Genomic DNA, 17,547 nt, shown 5'->3' with positions numbered 1-17,547 from the left:
AGTGACATGATATACTCAAAGTGCTGAAAGGAGAAAAAAACAAAGAAACTGCAACCAAGAGTACTCTACCCAGCAAAGTTATCATTAAAAATAGGAGAGATAAAAAGTTTCCCAAACAAAAGTTAAAGAAATTCATCACCACTAAACTAGCCCTAAAGAAATTAATTGTGACTTTTTGAGTGGAAAGAAAAGACCCTAAGAAAAGTAGGAAACACAAAAGCGGTAAAACTAAGTGTGTGTGTGTGTGTGTGTACATCAGTCAAAGGATCCACAAAATAAAAGGATATAGAGGATGATACCATGTACCTCAAACATGTTGGAGGAGAGGAATAAAAATGTAGTGCTTTTAGAATGGATTCAAACTTAAGCCACCATCAATTTAATATATACTACTATATGCAAAAGATGTTATATACAATTAGTATGATAACCATAAATCAAAAACCAGTATTAGATATGCAAAATATATAAAGAGCAAGGAATCCAAATCTATCACTAAAAAAAAAAAGCCAGCAAACCATGAGGGAAGAGAGCAAGAGAGGAAAGGAACAGAGAAGAACTACAAAAACAACCACAAATCAAATAACAAAATGGCAGTAAGTGCATACCTATCAATAATTACTTTGAGTATAAATGGACTAACCACCCCTAACAAAAGATATAAGGTGATGGAATGGATAAGAAAGCAAGACCCATCTATATACTGCATATGAGACTCACTTCAGACCTAAATACACATTCAGATTGAAAGTGAAGTTGTGGAAAAGCATTTATCATGCAAATCGAGGTGAAAAGAAAGCCATGATAGCAATGCTTATATTGGACAGAACAGACTTTAAACAAAAGACTGGAACAAGAGACAAAGAAGAACAGTACATGATCATAAAGGGAACTAGCCAACAAGAAGATATAACAATTGTAAATATGTATGCACCCTACATGCATGCAGGTAATAACATAAAGAAAATAATCGATAGCAATACAATAATAGTAGAGGACTTTAACATCTCATTTACATCAATGGACAGATCATCTACACAGAAAATTAACAAGGAAATAATGGCTTTTAATCACACAATGAATCAGATGGAAATAACAAATATATTTAGAACATTCCAACCTACAAGAGCAGAACATACGTTCTTTTCAGATACACATAGAACTTTCTCCAGAACAGATCATATGTTAGATCACAAAACAAGTCTCAAAAAATTAGAAAAGGCTTAAGTCATACAACACATCTTTTCCAATCACAACACTATGAAACTAGAGAAATCAAGAAAAAATCTGGAAAGAGCATAAATACATGGAAGTTAAATAACATGATACTAAACAATGAATGAGTCAACCAAGAAATGTAGAGGGAATGAAAGAATACATGGAGACAAATGAAAATGAAAATAAAAATATTTAGGATGCAGCAAAAGCTGCTCTAAGAGGGTAGTTTAAAGCATTACAGGCCTACATCAAATGAAAAAAATCTCAAATAAACAACCGAAACTTACACCTAACAGAACTACAAAAAGAACAAATAAAACTCAAAACCAGTAGATGGAGAGAAATAAAGATTAGAGCAGAAATAATAAAATGTAAAAAAAAAAAAAAAAAAGATATAACATATCCATGGAACCAGAAGGTGGTTCTTTAAAAAGGTCAACAAAAGTGATACTAATTAGCTAGTATCTAGCTAATTAATTTAATTAGCTAGAGTAATTAAAAGAGAGAGAGAGAGATCAAACAAAATCTTAAATGAAAAAGGGGAAATAGCAAGAAACATCACAGAAATACAAAGGATTGTAAAAGAATATTACAGAAAAATTTATACCAAAATAATGGACAACCTAGAAGAAATGGATAAATTCCAAGAAACAAATAACCTTTCAAAACTGAATCAGAAAGAAATAGAAAATGTTAAATGATCAATTACCAGGAATGAAACTGAATCAGTAATCAAAAACCTCCCCACAAACCAAAATCTAGTACCAGATGGCTTCACAGGTGAATTCTACCAAATAGTTAAAAAAGAGTTGATACCTATTCGTTTCAAACTATTCAAAAAATTAGAAGAGGAAGGAAAGCTTCCAAATCCATTCTATGAGGCCAACATTACCCTGATACCAAAACCAGATAGAGACACCACAAAAAGAAAGAGAAACGCAGGCCAATATCTCTGATGAATATAGATGCAAATATCCTCAATAAAATATTAGCAAGCTGCATCCAACAATACATTTAAAAAATCTTTCACCACAATCAAGTGGGATTAATTCCTGGGATGCAAGGGTGATTCAATATTCTCAAATCAATCAAGATGATACATGACAAGAGAAAGGATAAAAAGCATTTGACAGAGTACAACATCCACTCATGACAAAACTCTCCACAAAGTAGGTTTAGAGGGAACATACCTCAACATAACAAAAGCCTTACATGAAAAACTCACAGCTAACATCATACTCAATGGGGGAACAACTGGGATCCTTTCTCCTAAAGTCAGGAATAAGACAAGGATGTCTGCTATCACCACCTTTATTCAACACAGTACTGGAAGTCCTAGCCACAGCAATCAGACTATACGAATAAATAAAAGTAAAACAAATTCATAAGGAAGAAGTTAAACTTTCACTGCCTGCAGATAACATTATACTTTACACAGGAACCCTGAAGACTCCACCAAAAAACTACTGGAACCAATACATGATTTCAATAATGCCACAGGATACAAAATCAATACATAGAAATTTGTTGCATTTCTATATACTAATAATGAGGAAGAAGAAAGAGAAACTAAGAAAACAACCCCATTTACAACTTCACCAAAAATAATAAAATACCTAGGAATAAACTTAACCAAAGAGGTAAAAGACCTGTACTCTGAAAATTTTAAATATTGATGAAAATATTCAAAAGATACAAATAAATGAAAGGAATTCCATGCTCATGGATTGAGAGAACAAATATTGTTAAAATGTCCATACTATCTTGGGGCCTGGGTGGCTCAGTCTGTTAAGTGTCCCACTTCGGCTGAGATCATGATCTCATGGTTCATGAGTTCAAGCCCCTCATCGGACTCTGTGTTGACAGCCTGCTTCAAATTCTGTGTCTCCCTCTCTCTCCACCCCTCCCCCCACTTGTGCTCTGTCTCTCAAAATAAACTGTCCATACTGTCCAAAGCAATATACAAATTTAATGCAATCTCTATCAAAATACCAACAGCATTTATCACAGAACTAGAACAAACAATCTTAAAATTTGTTTGGAACCACAAAAGACCCCAAATACTCAAAGGAATCTTGAAAAAGAAGAACTAAACTGGAGGTATTAATTACAATCCCACATTTCAAGATACATTACAAAGCTGTAGTAATCCAAATTGTATGGTACTGGCACAAAAATAGACACATATATCCATGGAACAGAATACAGAGTGCAGAAATAAACCCACGATGATATGGTCAATTAATCTTTGACAAAGGAGGAAAGAATATGCAGTGGGAAAAAGACACTCAATTTAATAAATGGTGTGGGGAAAACTGGAAAGCTACATGCAAAAGAATGAAACTGGACCATTTTCTTATACCATACACAAAAAAATAAACTCAAAATTAAAGGATTAAAGACCTAAATGTGACACCTGAAGGGAACACAGCCCATAAATTCTATAATATTGGCCAGAGCAACATTTTTCTAGATATGTCTCCTCAGTCAAGGGAAATACAAACAAAAGATAAACTATAAGGACTACATCAAAATGAAAACCTTGTGCACACATGAGGAAACAATCAACAAATCTTAAAGACAACCTAGTAAATGGGAGAAAATATTTGCAAATGACATATCCAATACAGGATTAGTATCCAAAACAAAAACTTCTACAACATGACAAAACCCCCAAATAATCCAATTAAAAATGGGTAGAAGACATAATCAGATCTTTCTCCAAAGGTGGCCAAAAGACGCATGAAAAGATGTTCAATATCACTTATCATCAGGGAAATGCAATTCAAAACTATAATGAGATATCACCTCACACCAGTGAGAAGGACTAAAATCAAAAACACAAGAAACCAACCAGCATTGGTGAGGATGTGAAGGAAAAAGAACATTTGTACACTGTTCTGGGAATGCAAACCGGTGCAGCCACTGTGAAAACCAGTACGGAGGTTCCTCAAAATATTAAAAAATAGAATTATCATATGATCCTGCAATTCCACTAATGGGTATTTACCCAAAGAATATGAAAACACTAATTTAAAAAGATATATACACCCCAGTATTTATTGCAGCATTATTTATAATAGCCAAATTATGGAAGCAACCCAAGTGTCCATCGATAGATGAATAGATACTTAAGTAGTAGTATATACAAAAATGATGGAATATTAACTGATCCATAAAAAGGAATAAAATCTTGCCATTTACAACAACATGGATGGATCTAAAGGGTAAAATGCTAAGTGAAATAAGTCACTCAGAAAAAGACACTCTATGATTTCACTCATGTGCAATTTAAGAAGCAACACAAATGATGGGGCACCTGGCTGGCTCAGTTGGTTGGGCACCCAACGTCAGCTTGGGTCATGATCTCACAGTCTGTGAGTTCGAGCCCCACATCAGGCTCTGTGCTGACAGCTCAGAGCCGGGAGCCTGCTTCAGATTCTGTGTCTCCCTCTCTCTCTGCCCCTCCCCTGCTCATGCTCTGTTTCTGTCTCAAAAATAAGTAAAAACATTTTTAAAAATTAAAAAAAAAGAAAAAGAAACAACACAAATGAATAAAGAAAAAAAGAGATAAAAAAAAAAACAGCTCTTCACTATAGAGAACTGGTGGTTACCAGAGGGGAGATGGATGGATGATAGGTGAAGGGGATTAAAAGTATAGTCATTGTGATGCGCACCGTAATGTATGTAATTGTTGAATCACTATATTGTACACCTGAAACTAATATAACACTGTATGTGAACTGCACTGAAATTAAAAAGAAGATTATGGCTGTTGCATGTTATCAGAATGATAATTATGCTGCTTAAGATAAAGGTGTTATGGTTTTGTGATGTGTTGACATGAGCAGGTGAAACTACATTTCCCAGAATCTTTAGGAGATTCTCAAAAGAAGGGAGAGGGCAGTACTTTTATATATTCATATACTTTTCATATACTTTTTACTGTGTGATGATTCACCTCTCATGGGAAGCAGCATCAGGAACAGATACGTATGTTTAGGTCCGCGACAAGGATTCTAACCTCTGCAGGATACCCTCGTCACAAAAGTCAGAGACAACAAAAACAGACCAAGGTTTCAGGTCATCCTAGTGAGAATCTAGGTTATGCTTGTAGGGTTTAAGCTTGTGTCTATGGGATTCCAGCCTCTTTGTGATCCTCCCTTCCTGACTGCCTGCCCTGTGGACTTAAGATCTAGCATCAGATATGGAGACTGGCTTACAAACCCCTGTAATAAATACAAAGATCAATGATAAGTAGATGACAGATAAATAGATCAATCAATCTACTTCTGGTTCTATTGATCTTGTTGTTGAACCTTGGCTGACACAGAAGCCTTCTTCAAAATCTCATGCTCATGATGACCACATGGAACTATAAATAGGTAAACATGGTGCTGTTCTCTTTTGACACAACATTCAAATGAGAATATGCTATCAGAGAGGAAAAAAAAAAAAAAAAAAACTCGAAATTACACCTCCCTGGTTGACACTGAATTTCTACTTTCCTGATGAAGTGAAGTCAGGATTGAAGCCCTGGTTCTGCAATTGTGTTAATCTGTGTAACTTTTGAATCCAAGCCACTTAATTTCTTTTTCTTTATTTTTCACATAGTTTTTTTAATTTTTTTTTAATTTACATCCAACTTAACATATAGTGCCACAGTGATTTCAGGAGTAGATTCCTTAGTGCCCCTTACCCATTTAGCCCATCCCCCCTCCCACACCCCCTCCAGTAACCCTCTGTTTGTTCTCCATATTTATGAGTCTTCTGTTTTGTCCCCCTTCCTGTTTCTATATTATTTTTGTTTTCCTTCCCTTATGTTCATCTGTTTTGTCTCTTAAAGTCCTCATATGAGTGAAGTCATATGACTTTTGTCTTTCTCTGACTAATTTCACTTAGCATAATACCCTAAGTTCCATCCACGTAGTTGCAAATGGCAAGATTTCATTCTTTCTGATTGCTGAGGAATACTCCATTGTATATGTGTGTGTGTGTGTATATATATATATATATATATATATATATATATGTGTGTGTGTATATATATGTATATATATGTATATATATGTGTATATATATATATATATATATATATACACACATATATATATACATACACACACACACACCACATCTTCTTTATCCATTCATCCATCAATGGACATTTGGGCTCTTTCCATACTTTGGCTATTGTAGATAGTGCTGCTATAAACATGGGGGTGCATGTGTCCCTTCGAAACAGCACACCTGTATCCCTTGGATACATACCTAGTAGTATAATTGCTGGGTCGTAGGGTAGTTCTATTTTTAGTTTTTTAAGAAACATCCATATTGTTTTCCAGAGGGGCTGCACCAGCTTGCATTCCCACCAACAATGCAAAATAGATCCTCTTTCTCCGCATCCCCGCCAACATCTGTTGTTGCCTGAGTTGTTAATGTTAGCCATTCTGACAGGTGTGAGGTGGTATCTCTTTGTGGTTTTGATTTATATTTCCCTGATGATGAGTGATGTTGAACATCTTTTTCATGTGTTGGCTGGCCATCTGGATGTCTTCTTTGGAGAAGTGTCTATTCATGTCTTTTTCCCATTTCTTCACTGGATTATTTGTTTTTTGCGTGTTGAGTTTGATCAGTTCTTTATAGATTTTGGATACTAACCCTTTATCTGATATGTCATTTGCAAATATCTTCTCCCATTCTGTCGGTTGCCTTTTAGTTTTGCTGATTGTTTCCTTCGCTGTGCAGCTTTTTATTTTAATGAGGTGCCAGTAGTTCATTTTTGCTTTTGTTTCCCTTGCCTCTGAAGATGTGTCAAGTAAGAAGTTGCTGCCACCAAGATCAAAGAGGTTTTTGCCTGCTTTCTCCTCGAGGATTTTGATGGCTTCCTGTCTTACATTGAGGTCTTTAATCCATTTTGAGTTTATTTTTGTGTATGGTGTAAGAAAGTGGTCCAGGTTCATTTTTCTGCATGTTGCTTTCCAGTTTTCCCAGCCCCACTTGCTGAAGAGACTGTCTTTATTCCATTGGATATTCTTTCCTGGTTTGTCAAAGCTTAGTTGGCCATACGTTTGTGGGTCCATTTCTGGGTTCTCTATTCTGTTCCATTGATCTGAGGGTCTGTTCTTGTGCCAGTACCATACTGTCTTGATGATTACAGCTTTGTAGTATAGCTTGAAGTCTGGAATTATGATGCCTCCTGCTTTGGTTTTCTTTTTTAAGATTGCTTTGGCTATTCTGGGTCTTTTCTGTTTCCATACAGATTTTAGGATTATTTGTTCTAGCTCTGGGAATAATGCTGGTGTTATTTTGTTAGAGATTACATTGAATATGTAGATTGTTTTGGGTAGTATTGACATTTTAACAATATTTGTTCTTCCTATCCAGGAGCATGGAACCTTTTTCCATTTTTTTGTGTCTTCTTCAATTTCTTTCATAAGCTTTCTATAGTTTTCAGTGTATAGATTTTTCACCTCTTTGGTTAGATTTATTACTAGGTATTTTATGGTTTTTGGTGCAACTGTAAATGGGATCGATTCCTTGATTTCTCTTTCTGTTGCTTCATTGTTGGTGTATAGGAATGCAACAGATTTCTGTGCATTGATTTTATATCCTGCAACTTTGCTGAATTCATGAATCAATTCTAGCAGTTTTTTGGTGGAATCTTTAGGGTTTTCCATATAGAGTATCATGTCATCTGTGAAGAGTGAAAGTCTGACCTCCTCCTGGCTGATTTGGATGCCTTTTATTTCTTTGTGTTGTCTGATTGCAGAGGCTAAGACTTCCAATACTATGTTGAATAACAGCGAAAGCCACTTAATTTCTAATGCTCAGTTTTCTCATCAGTAAAGTGGAGGTAATAGTCTTCTGCCTTAGAGAGCAAATAAGAAGATTAGTGCCACAATATATATAAAGTTCCAAGTGCACTGCCAAGGATAGAAGGAGTTTTTTGACCATCCTTTCCCATCTTTCAAGTCTTATCTATTGTTTTATTCACTGCCTAAAGCCATCTCTGACAAACCCAGCCTCCGTCGGTCTCCCTTCTCTTTTCCTTTTATTCCACTACACTACGAATATTAACATCTTCATGTTGCATATGCTATCCTATAAGCCAGATATTATGCTTTCATCTCAGGAAGTGTTATGCCTCCATATTAATAAAAAAATAATTGCATTTGCTTAGCACTTCACCTCTCACCATACACTAAGACATACGTTTACTCATTGGATCCCGACAGTGAGTACCATTAACACTCATGGGTACATTAAAATGGCCACAGTCTGGGGGCGCCTGGGTGGCGCAGTCGGTTAAGCGTCCGACTTCAGCCAGGTCACGATCTCGCGGTCCGTGAGTTCGAGCCCCGCGTCAGGCTCTGGGTTGATGGCTCAGAGCCTGGAGCCTGTTTCCGATTCTATGTCTCCCTCTCTCTCTGCCCCTCCCCCGTTCATGCTCTGTCTCTCTCTGTCCCAAAAAAAATAAATAAAAACGTTGAAAAAAAAATTTAAAAAAAAAAAAAATAAAATGGCCACAGTCTGCAATCAAGCTGTACTTTCAAAAGCATTAATTTTATTCTACTGCAGGAGCAATGTGAATGGCCATGAGCAAGGTAAAGCTACTAACAGATGGACTGATTATTAAGTAAGAAATACAGGTGATACAGTCAATACCTAACTTGATGCACAGAAAATAGCATTCATCCAGATTTGGGGAGGAAACAAATAATAAAAGGGTGTGTTAAAGAACACATAGTGGAAGGATATTGCTGAATTGCCATGTGACCTGTACCTGCTATAGGAAAAATTCTGGAGAGCTGTAGAGTGGAGTGTTGTCTTCTAATTCCTATATAATCAATATAGAGTCCACCTGCTAAACCAGTATCTGTTATCAACTACTGAAACCAGCATAGACTTTTTTAATTTACATTTTAGTAAGTTAGCATACAGTGCAATATTGGTTTCAGGAGAATAATTCATCACAAGTGCCCTCCTTAGTACCCATCATTCATCAAGCCCATCTCCCACCCACCTCCCTCTGTCAACCCATAGTTTGTTTTCTATCCTTCAGAGTCTCTTGTGGTTTGTTTCCTTCTCTTCTCTCCTCCCACCCATATGTTTATCTGTTTTGTTTCTTAAATTCCACATGAATGATATCATATAGTATTTGTCTTTCTCTGATTATTTTGCTTAGCAGAATACATTCTAGCTCTGTCCACATCAATGCAAATGGCAAGATTTCATTCTTTTTGATGGTTGAGTAATATTCCATTTTATGTATGTATGTGTACATATCTTCTTTATCCATGTATCCACTGAAGAACATTTGGGATCTCTCCATAGTTTGGCTATTATTGACAGTGTTGCTATAAATATTGGGGTGCATGTACCTCTTTGAATCTGTATTTTTGTATCCTTTGAGTAAACACCTAATAGTACAATTGCTAGATCACAGGGTAGTTCTATTTTTAGTTTCTTGAGTAATCTCCATACTATTCTCCATTTGCATTCCCACCAACAATTCAAGAGAAAACCCTTTTCTTGCATCCTCATCAATACCTGTTGTTACTTGTGCTGTTAATTTTAGCCATTCTGACAGGTGTGAAGTGGTATCTCATCATGGTTTTGATTTGTATTTCCCTGATGGTGAGAGATATTGAACATCTTTCTGTGTGTATGTTAGCCATATGAATGTCTTCTTTGGAAAAATGTTTATTCATGTCTTCTGCCCATTTCTTAACTGAGTTATTTGTTTTTTGGTGCTGAGTTTGATAAGCTCTATGGATTTTAGATACTAATGCTTTATCTGATGTGTCCTTTGCAAATATCTTCTCCCATTCTGTAGGCTGTCTTGCAGTTTTGCTGATTGTTTCCTTCTCTGTGCAGAAGCTTTTTATCATATGAAGTCCCAATAGTTCGTGTTTGTTTTTGTTCCCTTGTCTTCAGTGATGTGTCTGGTAAGAATTTGCTCCAACAGAGGTCAAAGAGGCTTCTGCCTATGTTGTCCTGTAGGATTTTGATGGTTTCCTGTCTCAAATTTAGGCCTTGAACCCATTTTGAATTTACTTTTCTGTATGGTATAAGAAAGCGGTCCATATTCATTCTTCTGCATGTCACTGTCCAGTTTTCCCAACACCATTTGTTGAAGAAAGTGTCTTTTTCCCACTGGATATTCTTTCCTGCTTTGTCAAAGATGAGTTGACCATATAGTTGTGGGTCCATTTCTGGGTCTTCTATTATTTTCCATTGATCAAGTGTGTATTTTTGTGCCACTATCATACTGTCTTGATGACCACCCCTTTGTAATACAGCTTGAAATCTGGAAATATGATGCCTCCAGTTCTGTTTTTCTTTTTCAAGATTGTTTTGGCTATTCAGGATCCTTTGTAGTTCCACACAAATTTTAGAATTTATTCTGTGAAAAATTATGGTAGTATTTTGATAGGGATGACATCAAATGTGTATGTTGTTTTGGAAGTATAGACATTTTAACAATGTTTGTTCTTTCAATCCATGAGCATGGAATGCTTTTCCATTTGTTTGTGTCCTCTTCAATTTCTTTCATAAGTGTTCTATGGTTTTCATATAGTATAGATACTTTACCTCTTCAGTTAGATTTATTCCTAGTTATCTTACTGGTTTTGGTGCAACTGCAAATGGAGAATAGACTTTCAAATAAAAACAATTTGCCATTCCAAGGCAGAGATGCCACCTTTTTGGGGGGAATAGGCTCCTTTAAAGTGCCCAAAATGTAAAGACTTCCTCTGAGTTTTAATATTCACTGTTGTATGCATCCTATTTAAACAAATCCTATGAATTACACAGTTCTTTTAAAATCATCTGTATTTTAGTAATCACAAACTTATCAACATTCATTTAAAAAATCATATAAGTGGATGTGTAAGAGAAATTTTTTTTCTATCTATGGAAAATACCAGAAGGGTATATGGATTTACAGACTCCTTGCTAAAGTTTCCATGTCTTTCTGGGGTCCTCAGCACCCTCACTGGAAACCAGTGCTCCAAGGAAAATTACCCTGACCTGAGGTGACTAAAAGGGAATGACTGGAAATACATTTTTTAAGCCACTTAGAACTGTTCACATCAAAGGCCACTGAAAATGGATTAACCCTGGGTTTGAAAGAATTGTTTGTCAGGGATCAAGAATTGGTTTTAAGACTGAAACACTGAACGGGGATAGATAGGGAATTCTTTCTGCATGTAGGTGTAAAGTGTAACATAACAGAGATCTGTACTAAATGCAAATTTTATTTAACATGCTATGAATGTCAATGAAAGGAGAAATTTAGTGAGATCCTCATGTTTCAATTGACTAAACATCTTTTGGTGTTAAAACTAAATTGATAAACATATTCGGAGCTTTCAGGAGCAGACAGAATGTGGACAGCTAAATTCAGTGTGAAAAGTATTATGTAACACAATTGAAGAAATTATTGAAATTTGCTTTAAAGAGTGGTGACTCTTAAGCATCAAATACTTCTCATAACAAGAGCCGGAGAGTTTCTGCAGAGCATTTCCTAAAATCCATTAGCCTTATAGAGAGTTCTAGCAAAAATGGTTGATTAAAGGTTGGGCACTGTCATAAATAAGGGGCTGGAGTCCAAACAGAAAATAGACACCTGCCCAATCTAAAGTCTCTGAGGCATTCACACCTAGATGCTGTTAATGTTTGCTGTCACTACATTCACAAACTAAAAATTCTAAAACTAGATCAGGTCAGAGAAAGGATCCTAAAAGTCTCAGGCAGAAAAATTCATATATGCTAGCCCTTTCCCTTACTGGTGTAATATATTCCCAAGGCGTCACTATCATAATTGGTATTAATACATGTGTAATGAAGATCCAACCAAGGATGCATTTATCAAATGGTGCCTAAATCCCCTGAAAAAATGATTTGCATTTGGGCATTCCTATTTAACATAAGGATTGGTTTTTATCCCTTGAAGAAGATTAGACTTTCCACTAAACCTGAAATACAGAAGGTGGGTCTCAATTCTCTTTCAGAAAAAAATCTGCATTGGGAAGATTATTTATAATTCCCCTGAGTCTTAACTTTCTCTTTGACAAACACCCTTAATTAAGCCTTTGTTTCCATGGGAAGTACACTGTGCCTCATAGCAGACAGAGAACAAGACCAATTCAGATATAGGAAACAATGCATATTCAAATTCCCATTGAATATAATCAAGACAGCTTGTTTCACATTTCATAGTAATGATTCCAAACCAACTGTAAGATATCTGGAGTATCTTCTTAAACCTACTCAAGACATGTGTGGTTTTGGGAGAGCTCATTAGATTACCCAACTTGACCTCTCAACTTTCTCAGTGAGTACTCAATCATAACTCAGTATTAGTTCTTTTTAATGGTTGCTATTCTCTGGCCCCAGATACTGAGAATGTGATACTGTATGTTAGTGGCAAGTCTAGCTATTCAAATCTCACACTATGGCAAAAAAAAAAAAAAAAATATATATATATATATATATATATATATTTATATATATACACATATATATGTATATATATATATATACACACACACATATGTATATATATATGTGTGTATATATACTATATACGTACTATATACATATATATGTATGTATATATATATATTACATATATAACATATATATAATATATATATAAGTTAACTGACAAAGAAGTTGGAAGCTGATGTAATTCAGCCCCAGTCTGTATATTCAAAACTATGGGGGAGATTAGAAAGTTTAGAGGAAAGGGGGGTGAAGGGAGGTAACACAAGACAATTACACATAAACTTCATATCCTTATGCCTGTGAACACAAGGGTTGTCTAACTATAATGTTCTCTTCACAGATTACTGAAAGTCCCCAGAGCTATCTGGAATCTAAAAGTCTTCTCATCTAGTTCTCTAAGTATGTTCACCAGCATCAACTATTAGTCACTCAAATGCAAAGTTCAGGGCCAGATGCCACCAGGTGAAGGACATACTATCTAAGCTATATTCAGAGAAGTCACTATATGGATACCACCCAGAGCTCAGAGAGGCATAGTGGTAGAAGTTCAAGAGGAGCTGCAAACAGCTTGCTGAGTGTTTCTGAGACCTGTGTTTTCTTTTGGACAGAGCTTTCAGGAGAAAATAAAGGGTGGGTAACATATTCAACAAGCACACTTGCCCATCAAGTGATTTCAGGATAATGAAATCTTGAAGGGAAAAAGAAGTCAATGAAGTATGGCCAGAAATAGTGGAGGATGGGAAAGGGGTGTAGGCTTCTTTGTTTTGCCTTGGTAGTGGTAAAAAGAAGTAGCAGTGTGTATTATTGAGGCTCTCAGCCTGTAAAAGATGATATACTCAAATTGAGTAATTAAAGGAGCAATTACTAAAGGAACCACGTGCAAGAGTTCTAGCAGAGTATAGGGAAAACACACAGAATGGTGCTGGGACTAGTACACTGGGGCCAATGAGAATGAGTCTTCTCTTCCCTAGCCCTGAAGCAGCAAGAGAAAGGAACAGGTTCCATCACCTGGAGAAAGAGGCTATATGCAGAGAACTGTCAGACAGGAGCTGTGACCTTTCCTCTCAAGGTCAACCAAATCCAAGATGACCCTATTAGGCACACACTTTCCTTCCTCCTGCTGAGCTCCTTCTGAGGTCCCCATCTTGGGCTGAACCCAGCCCAAAGCCAAAGAGTATGGGAGCCAGTGAAGGGAGTTCACAAAAGCCAGCCTCTAGGAGCACAGAGAAAGAGCAAAGAGGGTAGGGAATGTGTTTAACTGGAGAGTTAAATGGAAGATATTCAACTGGTAATTAGGGAAGGACCATTACTAAAATTCCTCAGATAATAATAATCATCATATGGTTATGATGACAACTGAGATTTATGCTAAAGCACTGTTCAGGTATTAACTTATTTAGTCAAATCTTTTTTTTTTTTTTTTTTTTTTTCTCAGCTGGCTGAGTTGCCACCTTCTCCCTAGCTAATTCCTTCCCTAAAGTAGCTCGGAACTCTCGATGCATGGGACCATATATTTGTCAGTCAGAGGAACCGCAGCTACAAATCAGAAGTGTGCATCACCCAGTCAGGAATGCTTGCAGGAAATTAGTCCACAACAACCATTGTCCAAACCATCAGATCTAATGCAGAGAGACAGCTCTGTAAGGGAGGAGTGCTTTCAAACCTCCAAACATCTGCTGCTACTACAGAGAATGTATTTGCCCACTTAAGCATAAAAAAGCTACTTTAGACCAGTCCCTTTTTCTCATTAAACAGTATATTCTAAGCCACAAAGCTCCAGAGAGCAGTAACATGTTGGCTAGCCATGTTGTGTGATCTTAGCTTCCGTGTAGGACACAACAGTAGTGAGCAGACACCAAGTGCACTGCACTGTTGGAAAGTTAATACCAGGGCTTGATTGTAGATCCCTAGGAATGCAATCCTTATGGTTTATAGTGAGGGCTGGAATAAAGTCCTTGCTCCCTTCAGATCCATGTACAGTACCTAAAATACATCAAGGAAATCAAGAATTACAACTGATGCTGACCTCCAGAGCATGATCAGAGACTCTTGCAGGCAAAGCAGCAGATTCCACTTCTTATGCAATCTCAAAAGGAAGATCTTGAAGTGATTTCACTAAGATTATGCAGGAAGTCAAGGAAATGTACCACATAAACTCAAGATCGTCTTTTTATGCTTTTACTTCATGAATACATTTTGATCCCTTGCAAGGGGCCAGGAATGGCACCTGTTATGACTAGAGGTATGGATTATCCATTTTATCCACAGCACAATCTGTGAAAAAACAACTCTGAGAGATGTAATTTACATTTCTTCTGAAAAATTCTGGGCCATATTTGTGCCTATGTTCACAATTTTAATGGCCTGCATACTTACTGAATTACAGAATATAATAAATTTCTTTTAAATGAGAAAGATCATAATTATTCTCAAAACAAAATATTCAGTTCTGAAATCAGACTTGCTTGACAATTTAGATGGAGTTTTTCATTGCTTTCTACTTTCAGTTTCTATGAAAAACTTTCTAACTCAATCTCCAGAGATTCCAAGCTTTCACCATATTGCCCCCAAAATTATTAACGTTTTAATCTTGCTTTAATTAACTCTTGCTCCAATGGGATAAAACTGACAGGATCTGAGTTTGCAAACCAGAAGCTGAAAATCTGGCATACTTGATTAGCAGCTCAAAACAACTATGGAGAGCAAGGCAAACCTCCAGCAAATGCAACCACAGTAGAAGGAGATGTATGAAAACTGTCAGTTCTCCTGCCACCATCTCCCTGCTAACTTCTCCAAGCCTTGTCCTCCACCATTACATAATTGAGGGAAGCCATGCCCCCAAAATCTGAAATCAGGAGATTTTCACCTGACAGGAAGGCCATCAGGATGTTATCTATCACAGAAAATGAAGGCGCTAACACTGTTCTTCAAAAAATGTAAAGTATTAAATGAATTGACACTCCACCATCTGTTTAGCTTCCAGGACACCAAATACTCTTATCTCCTACTTCAATGAATTTACCCTGTTAGCCTACTTTGCTAGTTTCTCCAAATTCCCTGGAGTCATAAGTTCTTAATGCCTATGTGCCCTAGGGTTCATTCCTTTGTCCCTTCATTTTCTCTCTCTATATAATCACTCCCTTGGTGATCTCATTAGTCTGTGGCTTCAAATAGATTCCTAATATCGATGACTCCAAAATTTGTATCTTGAGCCTAAACAGCTCTCTTGATCTTCAGACTCCTATATTAAACCATCTACTCAATAACTATACTTAGATATCTAATAGACATCTCAGCATCTCACATGTCAGGAACTGAACATTGACCTCCCTTTCCCCCATCTTGCTGCAACTGTGATCTTCTCCATTTCAGTTGACCCTTATAGTTTTCCAGGTCTAAAAACACTGGAGTCATTGTGACTTCACTTTTTCTCAATTTAAATTGTACATGTAGCGTTGGCTGCAAAATATATCTAGAATCTGACCATTTCTTAATAAATTCACTGCTACCAACTCATCAAAGCCATCATCATCTCTTGCCTGGGTTTTCACACTCACCTCCCAACTGGTTTCTCTCCTTCCTACCTCGATCCTCTGTTCTCTATTCTTCAAAAAGCAACCAAAGTGATTCTTTTTTTGTTTTGTTTTGTTTTGAGTATAGATTATACACAATGTTACATTGGTTACAGGTGTATAGCAGTTATTGACAAGCTTTACATTAGTCTATATTCACCACAAGTGTAGCTACTACCATCTATCACCATACATCAATTACAATATCACTAACTATATACATTATGTTGTGCTTTTTGTTCCTGTAACTTATTCATTCCATAACTGGAATCCTTTATTTCTCACTCCTTTTCATCCATTTTTGCCATTCCCTACCCCCTGCCCTCTGGCAACCATCAGTTTGTTCTCTGTATTTACACATCTGATTCTGCTATTTATTCATCTGTTTTCTTTTAGATTACATATATGAGTGAATTTATATGCTGTTTGTCTTTCTCACACTAACTTCTTTCACTTAGCGTAATACCCTGTAGGTCCATCCACACTGTCTCAAATGACATGATCTCACCCTTCGCTGTGGCTATGTAATGTTGCATTGCATATATATACCACATCTTCCTTACCCATTAGTCTATCAATGGACATTTAGATGCTTCCATATCTTGTCTATTTTAAATAATGCTGCAATAAATATAGATATGCATCTATCTTTTCAAATTCATGTTTTCATTTTCCTTGGGTAAATATATAGTAGTGGATTACTGGATCATATAGTATTTCTATTTTTAATTTTTTGAGCAATCTCCATACTGTTTTCCACAGTGGTTGTAACAACACTTTTCTAGATATGTCTCCTAAGGTAAGGGAGGCAGAAGCAAAAGTCAACTATTGGGAATACATCAAAATAAAAAGCTTTCACACAGCAAAGGAAATTGTCAATAAAACAAAACAGAAACTTAATGAATCGGAGAAGATATGTGTAAATGATACAAGTGATAAGAGATTAATATCCAAAATACATAAAAAACTTATACAACTCAAACAATATGATTAAAAAATGGGCAGAGGACCTGATAGACATTTTACCAAAGAAGACATAGAGATGGACAATAGACACATGAAAAGATGCTCAACATCACTAATCATCAGGGAAATGCAAATCAAAACTACCATGAACTACCACCTTATAACTGTCAGAATGGCTAAAATCAAAAAGACAAGAAATAACAAGTGTTGACAAGAATGTGGAGAGAAAGGAATCCTCCTACACTGTTGATAGAAATGTGAATTGGTACAACCAAGG

Source organism: Puma concolor, chromosome A3, assembly GCF_028749965.1.
Source record: "Puma concolor isolate L17-30 chromosome A3, mPumCon1.1.hap2, whole genome shotgun sequence".
NCBI lineage: Eukaryota > Metazoa > Chordata > Mammalia > Carnivora > Felidae > Puma > Puma concolor.
Note: the sequence above shows the minus strand (reverse complement) of the source record.